A 17,429-nucleotide genomic window follows, 5' to 3' on the forward strand; every position below is an offset into this window, starting at 1 on the left:
TGCTAATGATATTGAGATTCGGCCTACGATGATAAATTTGACTGAAATGAGGCAATTTGGTGGAGCAAAGCACGACAGCACCCTTACACACTTGAACGAGTTTGACTAACATTGCAACACGATCAAGGTGAACGGAGTCTCTCAAGAGTTTATGAGATTAGAGCTTTTTCCTTTCTCCCTAATAGGAAGAGCTCTTAACTCTTGAATGGCCTAAGAATGAGGTAAGACCCAATTCTTTGAATACTTGGGATGAAGTCACCACGACTTTTCTAGGAAGGTTTTACTCTCAAAAGAAAACGATCGAGGCAAGAGCTTTGATCCAAGGCTTTAGACAAAGAGCTAGTGAAACCTTGTATGAGGCATGGGAAAGGTACAAGGAATATCAAAGGGAGTGTCCTCTTCATGGTATTCCCACCTATCGAGCCAAGTTCTTCAAATGTTCTATGGAGATTTGAGCCCCTAAGGTAAGAATAGTTTAGATGCGGGAGGCGGTAGACCAATAATGAACAAAACAGAGGATCAAGAAAGTGATAGAGATCATAGAGGATGTTGTGAGACAACATATGGATTGGGAAGAAGGAGAAAGGGATCAGAGTCCTCAAGTAAAGGAGGGAATGTGGTTTACTTCGTCGATCATCTCAATGCAATCAACAATTTGACATCTCAAATTTCCAACCTTGGCAAGGAAATGACATTAATCAATGCTAAGCTTGAATCTCCCTCTTCATACCAAGAACATCCCTCCCAATCTAAGGGAAAAGGTGTGAATTCTAATCCTTCTATTTCTACTTCTGATAACATACCTAGTAGGTCTCTCTTTTGTGATAATTGTGGGTCTTATGATCATGTTGCACTTATGATTTCCAACCCCAACCCCAATATGAGGATGGTAATGGACTTGAAAACGAACATGTTAATGCTTTGTGTTATGATAATATGCTTAGTTATGACAATCAAAGGTATTTACCACCTTTCTAAGAGGGCAAGGAGAAAATTCCTATGATCAAAGAAATAATGATTATGATTACCATAACCAAAACCAAGGGGGTAATAGGAACCAAAGGGACCAAAATCCCCAAGGTAACTATAACCAACAAGGTGGTTATGGTAACCATAATTATAATAATCAAGGAAATTATGGGAATCAAAATCAATATCACCAAGGAGGAAATAATAAAGTAGGAACAATAATAATAATAGAGGGTTTTCTAATCAAAATGCTTCTAATTCCAATGTGAGTGGTACTAGTGTAGGACTTCTTAGGTACTAAAAGAGGAATTTCATGAATCATATTCTCACGCACCTAAATCATGATAGCATGCATAACACACAAGAATAACATAATCATACCTTTGAAGCGTGATCTCCACGTATCTATTCGATCGGCAAATCAGGGAGAGAATAGAGCCCCAAGTGTGACTCTTCTACTTAGTCCATGGGATTCGAACGAACCATCCAACAATACTATATTGGTCGAATGAAGGATGAAAAACACGATCACCACCTTTAATGGACAACTGACCACTACACGAACCACCACCACCACCACAAGGCATACCACTGGCGCCAAGGGAAGGGGAGAGAGCCGTGAGAGAGAGGGAGTTTGAGAGAGGCTGGTTTCGTGTTTGCTAATTAGGGTTTGATCTTTCTAATCACTGAATGTTATGTTCAACCTTAGGCACCTTGTCTATTTATATTAATATTATAACTAAACTAGGAAGGAAGCCCAATCCACCTAAAATGCTCCATATGGCCGCCCACCTAGAGGATGAGGCCCAATATAGGTCTTTGTCCTCTAATGCTCGATCTAGGCCCTTTGTGTGACCTATAGGATCCGTCCAATTAATGGGCTTTGGTATGATATAACGACGACCTTTGTGTGACCTTATAGGATCCGTCCAATTGTGACCTTATAATAATGCTAGTACCTCTAGCTATGATATAGCGACGACCTAAAAGTACGAACTTAATTATCTCTATAATTTGATCCATTTATATATCTAGTAATTGTACTTGACGAAGACATAAATCTTTCAATCTTCCATTTGTCTGAGACAAGTGTGCAATATTCAAATTCCTTAAGTTAATATGTGTCGATTTGATAATATGATTGCATCCCATGTCGAGATCTCATTAATACACAAATTGTTTCCTGAAATCTGAGTTAGAATTACAAAACTAAATGATTACTGAGTAATGAGTTTTAACGCGGCCACGTATTTTCTAAATTCTCCCTCTTTAAGCAGCCATGACACATTTCCTAAGTTAATAGGTAGACTCAATCCAATCTTGTGGCAATAAAAGCTCCCACTAAACTTTTGAAGTAACCAAGAAACACTACTACAAAACACCCTAACACTAGTGGAAAAATTGTCATTTGTAACAGGCTATTTGTAACGGGCAAAGCTATGCCCGTTACATTTAATATATTCATAACGGTCAAAATAACAGTCCGTTACAAATATATACTATTTGTAACGGACATTATGTCGCCCGTTACAAAAACTAAGTTATTTGTAACAAGCAAGGTAGTGCCCGTTACAAATACTTATTTATTCGTATCCGTCCGTCACAATGGCCCGATACAAATATTTGAACATGGTCCAGGCGTCCAGCTGATGGGAGGAGCCCATTACTTATTATTAGGGTTTCACACTTCGTTCTCTCTCCTCAAGTCCTTAGTCGTCATGCCCTCCTCTCTCCTCTCTCCTCTCTCATTTCACTCATTCTCTCTCTTTTCTCCGCACTTTCACTCAATCTCTCTCTCTTCTGCTCACTCAATCTCCTCTATTTTTGTTTCCTCTCTAATGGAAATACGAACAAGCACTATGAATACTAAAGAAAGAGAAAAGTTTATGCCCTAAATGCTCCGATTGAAGATGCTTCGTCGGTGGTTCCGGGTCCTGTTGGTGAATTGCCTGCGATGATTTGATTAATGGATGCTAGTTCTACATTTTATGAGCCTGAAATGGGGAGAAAGAGCATCATCAACTTCTTCATTTGGATGAGTTTGGACTTGCTGAAACGGATGAAAATATGAACAATGGTAATTTCTCTCCTCTCACTTCCTTTTTTTTCTACTTATATTTTTGTTTTTGCTTTTATTTTAGCTGAATTGCGCCTATTTTTATGATAATTTCTGTTTTTTGTGTTTTCCTCTACTTTTTGTGTATTTTTTTTGTCTTGCATTTTCGAAAATTATTATTATTTGGGTACTGTGAAGGAGATTTTGGGGACTTTTGTTTCTGTTGGGTGTACTGTTGATGGTAAAGATCCTAAGGATTTGCAACAGGAGATTGATGATGATGAGGTTGAGATTCCAGAGAGAATTAAGGGGTTTTTATTTTTTTCAATTTGGGTAATTTTGATTTTTGATGGAATCCTTGATTTTGGTTTTTAATGAGGAAATTGTTATGATTAGGGTTTTGATGGATGAATTTTGCAGAAAAATCATGTTATATTTTGATAATTTTGAGTATGGATATGTTTTTCTCCGCATTTCCTTTTTATAATTGCATATGTTATCATGGATTTTGTTAAGATCATTATTCGTTGCTTTATCTTTGATTAATCATCTGAGGATTTGGTTGATTTGATTAGTTGCTCTGGAATGCTGTTTTTGGTATGATTGAATTTGTTCAGCAGATTTGATTAGAGTTGCTCTTTTGCTATTTAATTATGTGTTTTTATGTGTGAAATAATCGCTTTTCATCATTTATTTTTTGGTCTGAAATCTGGGGGTTTTCATTGTGATCTTGCTTTCCTGAGCTTTGTTTTTGGATTGATCCATTTCAAGAACACATTATTATATGGTGATTGTTTTTAATTTTGGTATTACTGATGGTGTAATTGTTGCTGTTATAAATTTCCACAAATTTTTGTTTGATCTTGTATTTATATGGGTTGAGAATTTGAGATTGAATTTTTAGCCGAAGATATCAAGTAAGAAAAAATGGAAGAAGATGGTTCAAGGTCAATGCCATCTACTCAAGAGCAGGTTCTCTGAGCCCATTTTTTTTATGGTTTTTTTCATTGTTATTTTACATTATCTTCAATTTATTGAAGATCAAATAAATGGGTTTTATTTTTTGAGTTGTAAAATGTTGAATTTTTCAAAAATTATTTGAACTTACAAAAAGCAACGCTTAAGAAAAAGTATGGAGGAATTTTGCCTAAGAAACCACCACTCATCTCCAAGGTATGAATATGTCATTTGGAATATGGGAATCCCTTAATATTAATGTGGTGGATTACTAGATGAACTGAAGCATCAATTTTATCCCAGGATCATGAGAGGGCATACTTTGATTCGGCCGATTGGGCTCTTAGGAAGGTACCTTCTTGCACTTTATTGACATGTCCCATTAATTAGCTTATGTTCTGAATTTTAAAACCTTGTTAATGCTTTCTTTTTTTGGTGTCACAGCAAGGCGTAGAAAAGCCTAAAGGGCCTCTTGAGGCACTTTGGCCTAAGTTGCAGGTATTTGTCAAACTTCACCTTGTGAAATCCCTAATTCAATTATGTGAAATTCTTACAGTATTAATGATTTGTGCCATTTCTTTGTTGCTGTTAGCTGTTACTTATCATTTACAGCACCCTAAGAACATTGAGTCAATCCCTATGTGGTACCCTAAAGGAACTTGAACCAAATTTTGGATTTGAAATTTTAATCATTTGCACTAGATACCAGACTAACAATATTATCAAATAATGCTGATTTAACATTGATATCCGTCTTTTTTTTATTGCTTGTTATTGCTGCCCTAGTACTTTGATTTTGATAATTGATTGTTTTCACAATGTCAATCTTGTGATATTAGGGAAAATAAGTTGAAATTATTGGTTTGAGAATTGAGAGTATCATAAATCTGCACTTTTGTTTGCTAGCGTTTTGCATTAATGTTTAATGCTATATTGGACTTCAAGGGAATAATTGTAGGTTATGCGAAGTAGTATAATGAAAACCTTTTAAAGAAGTTTACAAGGGTCCTAATACATGTCTTTTGAAGATGCTTATTAATATTTTATTTCTCCTAAAAATGCAGAGTAAATTTGCTACATGTTTCTATTATTCTATACTATTTACATTGCATTTAGCGAATTCTCAATCACTCACTCCCATTCTTTAACTCCAATATCCATCCAATTATTGCCTTGAATCTACTTTAAAGACTTAATGTACCTTTTTTTCTTGTTTAGGGAAGGGAGGATGATTAGCTTCATGATTTTGGGCAGGATAGGGTAGTGATTTGTTAATGAATCTATATTAAGCTATAGTCAATACTCCGTATAGTTTTGATTTTATGCTAATATGTAAAATGATTTAATATAAGTTCTCCACTCCATGGAATAGTCTATATTTATCTATATTAAGTTATACTCTGTATAGTTTCTTAATCTATATAATGCGTCAACTGTCATTATCAGGTTTTGATGGAGTGGAGATCCACGGAGCCCATGGCTACCTCATTGACCAATTCCTAAAAGATGGCTGTACAAAATTTAAGCTTCATCAAGACAGCATAAAATACGATAAGATCTGTCAAGTTCTTAGTCTACTATGGAATAGAAAACTTGTTTAAATTTTCATGTTGTATTACGGAGTAATATTTATGTAGTAGCTTTTGATTCATGTTAGGGAGTTGTTGTAAAGTCAATTTGGACATTTGTGAAAGTTGTACTAATTAAATTTTACATTTATTATTATTGAATATTGATAATAGTAATTAAAATTTGGCATCATATCAGATCATCAAGTTAGCAGACTAGCAGGTATCACCTGCTGCATATTTTTAAAAAATTAAGGTTCCATTGTATTTGTAACGGGCGGTTTAAATGCCCGTTACAAATAACTCGTTATTCGTAACGGGCAGTCAAACTGTCCGTTACAAATAACGGGTAGCGCCCGTTACAAATAACATATCCTATCCGTAACGGCAGCATACGTAACGCCCGCTGCCCGTACGGATAGGCTGTTTTTGCCCGTTACGGATAGCTATTTTTCCACTAGTGTAAGGAGTCCCCCTTTTAAAGTCGCCTCAAATTAATAGGTGACGCGTAAGGTTTTAGAGTCGCTTCTTACAAAGTATGTGACACATAAGGATAGATAAAAGACACCTAAAAAATGAGTTGAAAGTCATAGACATCACCTACACTATAACAGGAGACACGTAAACTATATGCGTCCCGTCTTTCATTATATATGACTCATAAAGTATTACTTTACGAGTTGCATATAATCTTTTATTATTACAGGAGACACCTATGCCAAGTTTTGTTTTTACCCCTTATTTTTATTTTCACACGTGTACCTTACTCTCTTGCAGTCTTGCATCCTCTCCCTCTCTCCTCATTTTCTCTTACCTCCCTCACCCAGTCATCCTCTTTCTATCTCTTTGCTCCCATAGAGGGTTCGGAATTATTAGAAAGCTAATTATTTAGTGAGGTCAAGTGATCGGAATTCTTAGGTGGAGGCCGCTTCCGATCAGTAATATTAATGTATAGTTAATATTACTTCTTAATCATGACTAAACCCTTCGGGTCACACCCAAGCAACCAACGAACCGAAGCAACGAATTAATTCGGATGAAATTAATGAGTCGCCAGAGTAATTAATATTTAGACGTCGGAAATTCGAGCTTGGAGCGTTGAAATCGAGCATCGGAAGTCGAGTCAAAAATGATAAAAAGACGAGACGAGAAAATAACTAATAAATCAACATAATGACCAAAATACCCCTAGCATCGGAAAGCCGAGTGCTAGAGGCATGGCCGAGCTAGCAGCCTGCACCAAGTGCAGGGCTTGCTAGCAAGCTGTGGCTTGCTAGCAGCAGCCCGCACTTGATGCGCGGCTTGCTAGCAGCAGCCTGCACGCAAGTGCTGGGCTTGCTGGCCGAGGGTGGCAGCAGCCATGGCAGCCCACTTGGGGTGCCTTGGTGCCCAAGTAGGGCTGCCACGTGGCGTAAGCTTAATGGGGGTTGGGGTGTGTGTTGGCCGGTTTTGGGAGAGGGAGTGAGAAGCAAGTTTGGTCCCCCCCTTCTCCAAATGGTCCTCACCTAACCTCTCATGTGAGCTTCACACTTTGTGATTTATTAGTAGCTTGATTATTAATTTTATTTTAGATTTAAAATAAAATGAAAAAATCAAATCTCCCACATTGATGGGTGAGCATTTCTCACTCTTGCATTTCCTTATAAATACCCAACTTGGGGTATTGGGAAAAGCACTTGAGTAAGTGTTGAAAAAGGCATCACAGTGTGAAAACCTTTGAACACAATTAATTACTCGGGTTTAGGTCGGGTCTTGCTAAATCCAAGGCAATAGACCAATTTCGATGCTCGCGTTACGGGTGGACTTCGTTGGAGGTCCTCGTGTGAGCGAGGCTAAGAGCTTTCGAAGTAAGAGCTCAGTTTAGTGAGCGAAACACTCTACAAAAGTATTAGTCTCTTACTTAGTCTTGTGTTTATGTTAATTATGCTTTATGCTTATAATTATTGTGAGTTTGGTTTTGGGTCGGGTTTCTTTCCGCGGTGGGTCGGACTCACCGAAACCCAACAGCAGTATTGGAGCCTTGCTCATTTATTTATATAATCATATTTTTCAAGGTGTTTTTTATGGCTTAATTTTTCTGTTTTTAAGTTGCTAATTAGATTAGTAGCTCGGTTTTATTAATTTTAAACTTGTATTAGAGCTGATTTGAGCCCCGAACCCAGATTTTCGCCCAAAAATAGTGAATTTTGGGTGGAAAAGGCGTTTTGGGAATGGTTTTACCTTTTTAATACTGTGTTTTTAGCCAAAAAACGACCAGAAATGCACTTTTTAAGGGATTTTTCGTTTTGACGAAAAATTTTATGTCTTTGTAACCTTGAAATATTATTACATATTTATGGTGGTTATGTATTTGGTTCATTCCTTAATTTATATGCAATTTTAAACCTCTTTAAGCATGGTTACTTGGTAGTAATTGGTGCCTAAAAATTTGGTTTTATTTTTCACATATTTGCAAATTAATTGCATTAAGTGTAAAAAGTTTGTTCTTTGTTGCTTCCAAGTACTAAAGATTCAATCTTTAATTGTTTTTAGGTGATTGAAACTTTGAGTTACTAAATTGCATGAATTCTTTGGTTGAACTTTTGATTTATTCATGTATTAAGTTGGTTGGAATCATAAAGTTTGAATCTTGTGATAGAAATGTCATTTGTCTTCATATTGGAAGATATAATTTTTCAAGGATTCACAAGTGTTAAAGTTGGAATTTTTATTGAACTTTTGATTCATATTTCCAACTCCCTTTTATTTTGTCTAAATCTCATGATTAATTTAAATTAATTAAATTAATAGTGAGTTATTGCTCTTATAATTTTATTGTACCAAGTTAAACCAATTTTATTATAGAATGGTTCTTGGAAGTAATTTTGGTTGTATGCACTTTTATGAATTTTAATTAAAGTTGGACTTGTTTAATTTTTCATTTTTGGCTCAATTTTATTAATTCCAAAATTAATTTGGAACTAATTAATAGTCACGCAAAAATGGGGTTAAAAACCCGTGGTATTGCACACAAATCGAGGGCGAAATGCCCCTTGGCGAGCCGGGCTGCATAGCAGCCCGCATGTGGCTGCCAAGGGCAGCCTCGGCATTGGTGCAGCCATGCGTGGCTGCTGCCACAGCCAGCAAGCACGGCTGCCAAGCCATGGCTACAGTAGCACCATGGTACGGCAGCAAGCCGGCCATGTGTGGGCTGTTATGCTATGGCTCGGCTGCCCGTGGTTGCTTGCGTGTGGTCGAGCCTTGTGGTGCGGGGCGTACTACGTATGTGTATGTAAGTTGGTGCTTAATAGGGGTTAGTATGCGTAGGCATTGCTTGCGAAGTAATGCGGTGCAATGAGTTCGTACAACATGGCCATCAAGGGCCATGACTTGGTGCGTGAAATTTCGCTGATGTGGACGGTGTAACGCTTAGCGACATCGAACCACTCCCACGTTCATTGAGCATCAATCAGTTGTGCGAGTAGTGAGCACTCCAAGTCTTAGTGCTAGGCACTTGGACATTTTTTACTACGTAATTTTTGCTTAATTTTGTCGTTCTAATTATTTTTATTAATTTAATTTTGTTTTAATTATTTTAATAAACGTTGGAGGCTAGGCCTCGGTTTTGAGCGACATTCGCAAAATTTAATTTTGGCAAATACTTGGGTTTACCGGCTTAATTAATTAATTAAGATGAATGCGGAATTTAGTGGGAGCTTCAATTATTAATTGCGCTATTTTACATAATCAATTAAACAACTTTGACTAGTTTTAATTGGGCATGTTAATTGGATTAACGACCTAAATTAGTTACTAGTTTACGTACGTTTAATGCATTGTTACTTGTTTTATCGTTGTAAAATGCATGGGCCATTCACAAATAGTGAATGGATGAATGGAATGTATATTCTCTCACAGGTTTTATAAAATGGCAACTAGTGGGGCCCGCTTAGGATAGAAAATACGGACTACGATCCGTGATGTATTTTTGTAAATCTAAATATGGTCTGCGAACCGTTGAGTATTTTTGTACCTTAATATTTAGATTAGTCTTAATCGTAGATACTAGTTTTTGCATAATTATGGTCATGTCTTGAAGACGAAGGTTCATGGAAGACGAAGCCATGAAGTTGCAAAAACCGTCCCTTGAAGACTTGAAGATTCAAGGGGTCATGCTAGTTGCCAAATGCATCTTTATTTATGTTTCGATATATATGAGTATTTATACATAAATTATATGTTAGATGCATGTTTAGGATTTCTAATGTTGTGATGATTAATTAAGTTCACTTAAATCAACCGACATAGAAACCCTAGGTCCCTAAAATATTGAGTGAAATTGCCATTCCAAAACAACACTTATCGACCTATTGAGAGTAGTGATGGGCTACGCCAAAGCGAGGCATCACTATTACTCCCTAAGATTCATAAGGCATACCGGGTATGGAAGTTGGTTTTGGTTGTACTTAACGATATGAGGGATGGAGTCCTAACATGTCGTGGCAAAGTGGATAAGTTGTTGAGAGAGCATTAGATACGACGATTTATCCAACCAAGAGTGGCTTGGAGCCATTAGCAAAGTGTTGCTTACCTTAAGAGATTGAGTGTTAAGACAAGCCAAAGCATGCTTAACCACTCTTTGTTTCTTTGGATCTTAGAATCGACTTATTCTCACCAAAATGGGGACAATTTTAATGTGTGAATAAGACGTTTAAATAAGTTTGATTAAAATGCATGATTTCAATCTTAGTTAAGTATTATGAATGGTTTTTCATTTAAAATTCTTTCAAATTGTAGAATCATATCTTCAACTATCGACAACAATCTAATGTGCCCGGAACTTCCCGAGAATTTACCATTTAGCTTGAATTTGGTAGACTTCAAGGAATGGCAGGAAGAACTCCGTATGACCCTCCGTAATCGCTACCTAGAGCGTATCTTGGATACACCTATCCCGAGTTTTTACTCAAAAGGAGTTATGAGCGATAAAGCTCATGAGGAGTAGAGTTATGATTGCAAGAGAGTCTCGCAACTCATGGCAAACTCCATTCCGGAACAGTGGAAGAAGAAATTCTCCAACTACCTTCCGGATGTACTCCTCAAGGCTCTAGAAGATGTGGTCAATCTGAGGGTCACAAAGAGCGTCAGGGGCAACTATGACGGCCTTGTGGAGGAAGTGACTAGGTCACTGTTTAACATGAGGATCAAGCCATCGCAAGATGGGTGTCTCACCAAAGAGAGGCAAGAAGTATGGGCTAGGGTCTATAGTCGGGATGCCACTTCAAGCCCATGTGCTCAAGATGACAAGGTTATTCAACCACCTGGAGTTGATTGGTAGACCAGTGGAGGATGAGCAAGCGGCTCATATGCTTTTAAGCTCACTCCACTCGGGGTATGTTGCAATTAAGATGCGACTCACCAACAATCGGGACAAATTGTCCTACAAGGAAGTTGTCCAAGAGCTCCAGAAAACCTATTCTTGCAAGGCGGCTAAGTTTGCTCTAAGGCCTAAGAGGAAGGAGTTCAAGAATAAGGAAAAGATGTGCAGCTTCTATTGTAGTAAACAAGGTCACTACAAGATAGAATGTAGCGAGTATCTGGAAGATGAGGCAAGAGGAAAAGGAGCCTCAATCTCAGGTATCATCTTTACACTTGAATATAAGCAATTTACAAGGTATTAGATACCGGAAAATTGACTCACTATGTGCTCCTATTTCAGGAACAAAGTGAGCGGAGCTTTTCAAGTGGAATGAGTACATAAGTGGAAGATGATGATAATCTTTCCAAAGAAAACTTGTAATCTCATGTTTTTGTCTAGAGTTATAACTTGTTTAGTTTTATCTACCATACTTTGATATCTTGGCGTTGGACGTCATTTTGACATTGATCACAATACTTTTGTTTTATGTCTTGTTTCTATTTATGGAATGACACGTTGGCGTGTTCAGACAAAATTGTATATAATGATACCAAAAGGGCTAAGACCATGGAGTCAAATCACGCTTACTTGTCGCATTGTCGTCTTGGCCACATTTACATCAAACGCATCAAGAAACTTCTACAGGAAGATGTTCTTGACTCTTTCGATTTAGAATCATTTGAGAATTGCGAAGGATGTTTATTAGGCAAGATGATTAAGCAGCCATTCACCAATTTGGGAGAAAGGGCAGGAGACTTATTGGGTCTAATACACACTGATGTATGTGGACCAATGAGCTCCGCCACAAGAAACAGACATCGATATTTTATCACCTTCACAGACGACTATAGTAGATATGGCTATGTCTACCTCATGTCGCATAAATCTGAATCGTTTGAAAAGTTTAAAGAATTTCAGAGTAAAGTTGAAAATCAGCTTGGCAAGAAAATCAAAGCCCTTCGATCGGATCGAGGTGGTGAATACTTGAGCCAAGAATTCGATGACCATCTGAAAGAAAAGGGTATACTTTCAGAATTGACACCTCTAGGAACTCCACAATGGAACGGAGTATCCAAAAGGAGAAATTGAACCTTGTTAGACATGGTACGATCAACAATGGGTCTTAGTGATCTTCCTATCTCTTTCTGGGGACACACACTTCTAACTGCGGCACTAACACTGAACCGTGCTCCATCGAAAGCTGTAGAAAAGACTCCATACGAGTTATGGACGAAGAAACCTCCTAGGTTGTCCTTTCTAAAGATATGGGGATGCGAAGCATATGTCAAGAATTGATTTCTGACAAACTTCATCCTAAATATTACAAGGTTTACTTTGTGGGATACCCAAAAGAAACCAATGGGTATTACTTCTACAACAAATCTGAGAACAAAGTGCTTGTTACTCGCGATGGTGTCTTTTTGGAGAAGGAGCACCTTTCCAAAATGACAAGTGGGAGGAAAATTAAACTCGACGAAGTTCGTGAGGATGAGCAACAAAATCAGAATGACAGTCAAAGTGCTCAAACAGCATCAGCATCTGTTGACGCAGGTCAAAATGATCAAAATGTGCAATGTCAAACCGACAATGCAAATGCTCAGTCCATTACCCTACGTAGGTCTCAGAGACCGAGATCTCAACCTGATAGATATCTTGGTTTAGTATTAACTGAGAATCAGGACATTCTGATTATGGATGGAGATGAACCGACAACCTACAAGCAAGCGATGGCAAGCACCGACTCTGCTAAATGGAAAGAGGCCATGAGATCTGAAATAGATTCCATGTTTGAAAATCAAGTCTGGGATTTGGTTGACTTACCCGAAGGTTACACACCTATCGGATGTAAGTGGATTTTCAAGTTGAAAACCAACAAATATGGAAATGTATTCATTTGCAAAGCTAGATTGGTAGCAAAAGGTTACAGACAAGTTTATGGTATTGATTACGATGAAACCTTTTCTCCAGTCGCAATGCTTAAATCCGTTCGGATCCTCCTAGCGATTGCTGCATATTACAATTATGAAATATGGCAGATGGACGTCAAAACCGCCTTCCTCAATGGTATTTTGGAAGAAACTGTGTATATGACACAGCCTGAAGGTTTTGTCGACCAAAACAATGCTGGGAAAGTTTGTAAGCTTAAGAAGTCCATTTATGGGCTAAACAAGCAAGCAGGAGTTGGAATCTGAGATTCGATGAAGCCATCAGTAAATTTTGTTTTATCAAGAATCTAGATGAATCTTGTGTTTACAAGAAGGTTAGTGGGAGTGACATCGCCTTCCTAGTCTTATATGTCGATGGCATATTGCTCATTGGAAACAGCATTCCGTTGTTAGAGTTTGTAAAGGCCTGGCTTGGAAAGTGTTTCTCAATGAAAGACTTGGGAGAGGCTCAGTACATACTAGGCATCAAGATCTATAGGGATAGATCGAAAAGGATGATTGGATTGAGCCAAAGTACTTATATTAATATGTTACTAGCTCGATTTGGCATGGAGGAGGCCAAGAGAAGTCACTTGCCTATGTCACATGGCATAACCTTAAGCAAGAAGCAGTGTCCAAAGACACCTAATGAGCGGGTAAGGATGAATCAGATTCCATATGCTTCGCTTATTGGATCGATCATGTATGCCATGATATGTACTAGGCCAGATGTATCGTATGCCTAGAGTGCTACGAGCCGTTACCAATCAGACCCAGGAGAGGCCCATTGGACTGCAGCCAAGAATATCCTAAAGCACCTAAAAAGGAATAAGGATAAATTCCTGGTGTGTGGTCGTTCAAAGGAATTAGTTGTTGAAGGTTATACCGACTCGAGGTTCCAGACAGACAGAGATGATTTCAAATAAAATGGAAAAATCAAATCTCCCACATTGATGGGTGAGCATTTCTCACTCTTGCATTTCCCTATAAATACCCAACTTGGGGTATTAGGAAAAGCACTTAAGTAAGTTTTGAAAAAGGCATCACAGTGTGAAAACCTTTGAACACAATTAATTACTCGGGTTTAGGTCGGGCCTTGCTAACTCCAAGGCAATAGACCAATTTCGGTGCTCGCGTTGCGGGTGGACTTCGTTGGAGGTCCTCGTGTGAGCGGGGCTAAGATCTTTCAAAGTAAGAGCTCAAATTAGTGAGCGAAGCACGCTACAAAGGTATTAGTCTCTTGCTTAGTCTTGTGTTTATGTTAATTATGCTTTATGGTTATAATTACTGTGAGTTTGGTTTTGGGTCGGGTTTCTTTCCACGGTGGGTCGGACTCACCGAAACCCAATACAGTATGGCCCTTCCCAGTTGGGGGTCAAATTTCCTTCTTCATTGGCACGGGCGACTGCTTCCATTTTTCTCAAAACAAGATCCCCCATCTTTAGCGGACGCTTAGACACCTTCCGGTTGTAAGCCCTCGTCAATTTAAGCCGATAAATTTCATGTCTAAGTGTCGCATTGCCCCTGGCTTCCGGAATAAAGTCCAGGGCCGTTTTCATAGCCTCCTAATTAGATGACTCATCATATAGCATTACCCGCAGGGTAGGCTCGTACATCTCAATTAGGAGCACGGCTTCAGCGCCGTAGACTAGAAAGAATCTGTGGTTCGAATAGACCATAACACGTTCACCAATTCATCTGTCCAAAGGCCACCTGCTTTCTCAAGCTTGCGCCTAATACCGTTGGAGATCAACTTGTTGTAAGCCTCAACTTGGCCGTTAACTTGCGGGAGTCCGACCGAGGCAAAGCAATGAGCGATGCCCTTGTCACTTAGCCAATTTTTGAGTTGGGGTGTTTCGAATTGGGGTCCATTGTCGAACACCATTGATTGTGGCACACCATGACGAGTGATTATATTTTTCCAGATAAAGGCGGACACATCCGTCCACTTGTTCCCTCGGACAGCCTCAGCTTCCACCCATTTGGTGAAGTAATCTACTGCTACTAACACATACCGCCTCTGCCCGGACGCAGGAGTATACGGCCCCTAGATGTCCATGCCCCATTTAGCAAAGGGGTGTGGACTACTTATGGCCGACAAGCTATTTGCAGGTCGGTGAATAAGGGTGGCAAACCTCTTGCACTTGTCACATTTTTTCACCATTTTCATGGCGTCCGACTTCAAGCTCGGCCAGTAGTACCCCCCAGATGGGTAGCCTTTTCTGCTAAGGCCCATCCGCCTATATGGGATCCACATTGCCCTTGGTGAAGGTCGTTCAACACATCATGCCCCTTTTCTGGGCTGATACACTTTAGGTACGGCTTAACAAATGCTTTTTTGAATAGCTCCCTATTCTTCATTTCGAACCAGGCCGTTCTCCTCTTTATCAGCCTGCTCTCTTTAGGATCATCCGGGAGTGTCCCATCCCTCATATAAGAGATCACCCCATCCATCCAAGTGGAGCTTCTGTGTATGATCTGTACGGGCTCAGCATCAATACTCCTCTTTTCTTTTACTTCCCAAAATACCGATCTGGGAGTATCACATGATGCCGAGGATGCTAGCTTGGAAAGTGCGTTCGCTTGATGATTTTCTGAATGAGGAACTTGTTGTAGGGTGAAATGTTCTATGTCGTCGGTCTCATCTTTCACCATCTGATGATATTTCATCATGGCCGGCTCCCTTGCCTCGTAGTCACCATTCACCTGGCTGACTATCAGCTAGGAGTCGGAACTAGCATAATTTTTTGTTGCCCTGGCCGCCTTACACATTCTAAGGCTGGCCAGAAAGGGTTCATACTCGGCCTCATTGTTAGAGGCTTGAAACTGAAATCTCATAGCATATTCAAACTTATCTCCTTCAGGAGACTGACAAATGATACCAGTAACACATCCAGTTGCTGTAGCGCTTCCATCCACAAAAACCTTCCATATCTGATTCCCTACCTGCTGTAAATCCAGCCGTGTCATTTCAGCTAAAAAATTAGCAAAGGCTTGCCCCTTGATTGCCTTCCAGGGCTCGAACGTTATGTCATAACCTCTTAGTTCCAAGGCCCACTTAAGCATTCGGCCACTAGCCTCCAATGTTGTGAACGGCTTCTTCAGTTGCTAGTCCATGTAGACCACTATTGAAAGAGCAAGAAAGAATGGTCTTAGCTTTTTTGATGCCATGAACAATGCCAACCAAAATTTTTCAATGGATGGATACCTCAGCTCGGGATTGTGCAAGACATGACTGATAAAATACACAAGGATCTGATGGTCGTCCCTTTCTGCAAGGAGGACGATACTTAAAGAATGATCTAAAATAGCAAGGTACATGTATAACTTCTCATCTTTGAGCGGGATGACGAGCCGAGGAAGTGTATGTAGATGGTTCTTTAATTGCACAAAGGCTTCCCCGGCCTCTTCGGTCTACTCGAACATAGCTTTTTTCTTGATTGTTTGAAAAAAATATCGGCACTTATCCCCTGACCTAGACAAAAATCGGCCGAGCGCCACTAAGCAGCCGGTCAGTCTTTGAACTTCTCTAATTGTCCTCGGTGACTTCATATCTAAGACCGCTTGGATTTTTTCAAGGTTGGCCTCAATGCCGCGTTGATCAATTAGAAATCCGAGAAACTTCCCAGACTAACACCAAAGACACATTTCTTTGGATTTAACATCATCTTATGCCGCCTGAGTTCGATGAATGTTTCTCGAAGATCATTAAGATGGTTGGCCGAGAGCTTTGATTTGACAATCATGTCGTCGATGTACGCCTCCATGTTCTGGCCGATTTAATCTCTAAACATAGTATTGACAAGTCTCTGAAAAGTAGCTGGGGCATTCTTAAGGCCGAATGGCATTACTTTGTAGCAGTACAGACCCTGCTCTATCACAAATGTCGTTTTCTCTTGGTCTTCTTCCCACAAGGGGATCTGGTGGAATCCGGAGTATGCGTCCATAAAGCTCATTAGGGAGTGTCCGGCGGTTGAATCGACCAGTCGGTCGATTTTAGGCAGAGGAAAGCTATCCTTAGGACACGCCTTGTTCAGTTCAGTGTAGCCAACGCACATTCTCCATGTTCCATTCGGCTTCCTTACCAGGACTACATTTTCCACCCAATCAGGGTAGTAGCATTGCCAAATGAAACCGACGTCCAACAACTTCTTAACTTCTGCTGCGACCGCCTGATTTTTTTTCTTCTCCATGATTTCTCTTTTTCTGTCGAACAGGCTTCATCATTGGATTTACTGCTAACTTATGGATGGCAAGACTTTAATCTAATGTCTGGCATCTCATGAACCTCAAATGCAAAAACATCCTTGAATTCTCTTAACAGCTTTATCAGGTCGTTTCCTAGCGAGCCCATGGCCATAGTGCCTACCTTGACCGTTCGATCAGGTTGATCTGGATCAAGCACTATGTTAGTATGATCGCCAGCCGGCTACGGCCTTAACTCTTTTGGCCGGCCGATGGCCATTAGCTTCTATGCTTACTCTTTCAAATGCGCTTCTGGCCGACCTGCTGTGTTTGGAGTAACCCTTCTTCGGAATTTGGCTCGGACGATCATT

General features: G+C 39.5%; 1 non-coding gene across 1 annotated transcript; it reads right to left on the minus strand.

The window, feature by feature from the left end:
* Window positions 1–303: 303 nt before the first annotated feature.
* LOC145593247 (small nucleolar RNA R71) lies at window positions 304–409 on the minus strand. The gene has a single exon (XR_014102618.1). It is a non-coding gene; the product is annotated as a small nucleolar RNA R71 (small nucleolar RNA).
* Window positions 410–17,429: the final 17,020 nt, after the last annotated feature.

The sequence above is a fragment of the Chenopodium album genome, chromosome 18 (genome assembly GCF_948465745.1).
Source record: "Chenopodium album chromosome 18, dcCheAlbu1.1, whole genome shotgun sequence".
In the NCBI taxonomy this organism is placed as follows: domain Eukaryota; kingdom Viridiplantae; phylum Streptophyta; class Magnoliopsida; order Caryophyllales; family Amaranthaceae; genus Chenopodium; species Chenopodium album.